Below are 1,106 nucleotides of genomic sequence, written 5' to 3' on the forward strand. Positions count from 1 at the left end.
ACAAATTCTTAGGGATTTTATTTAGCCTAGCATATATATATATATATATATATATATATATATATATATATATATATATATATGAAATTCCAACAACTTCTATAAAAGAGTTTGAATCCAGCAGCATGACTGCTCATGCACTGGATAAAATCCAAAGACCATCTAGGTCTGTATGATCCAGCAGGAGTGTAGGCATTCTCTGAATTATAGTATGATCTGGCTGGAATATAGATACAACCTTAGTACACATCTTTAATCCCAAGCAAGGAAGGTAAAGTTTGTTTGTAAAAGGAAGTAGCCATGTTTGAAAGTGAGTGGCAGACAAAATAAGGACAGGGAAAGAGTTGAAGAAAGGATATGCCAAACTTTCGTAAGAACAGACAGGGAAGATAGGCAACTAATAGAGAGCAACACACACACACACACACACACACACACACACACACATACACACACACAGAGGGGGTGGCAGGCAGGCAGACAGACATACAGACAGACAGACAAAGAAACAGAGAGAGCAATACAGGTAGAGAGAGATAATCAGTTCAGTTTGGTGCAGTTCCCTCCAGTGCAGTTGAGTTCTGCTGAGTTCATTCAGTCAGTGCAGCAGTTCCTGGAGTTCAGAGGCAGTTTTCCCAAGCAGAGCAGTTCAGAGGCCAATTTTAATCAGTAAGCTTGGAGGGGGATTTTGAGCCAGAACAACTGAGTTGAACCATCTAGCCAGATTTCAGAAAGAACTGTAAAGGGCTACCTTATTCAGTAGTAAGTCTCAGAAGCTGAAGACATTCTAGGCCTAGGTTGTCAGACAGAGGCCGGAAGGTGAAGCCTCCAAGATGGGCTTTCAGAAAATTAGATTATACAGAAACTAGTACCTTCTAGTCCTAGGTCTAGGAATAGTTAGAACAGAATAAGAAATGCTCTGGGCTTAGCCCAAGCCATGTTTCACATAGTTTGAGTATGGCTCTCATCTCATCCCTTCATCTGAGGAAATAAAAAACATTTAGACATTTACAGATTTTTTTAAAAATTATAGTAATATATTTCTTAGAATGAATACTAAGCACACAAACACGCAGCACATGCAAGCGCATACACACACACACACA

The sequence above is a fragment of the Mus pahari genome, chromosome 6 (assembly GCF_900095145.1).
Source record: "Mus pahari chromosome 6, PAHARI_EIJ_v1.1, whole genome shotgun sequence".
Lineage (NCBI taxonomy): Eukaryota > Metazoa > Chordata > Mammalia > Rodentia > Muridae > Mus > Mus pahari.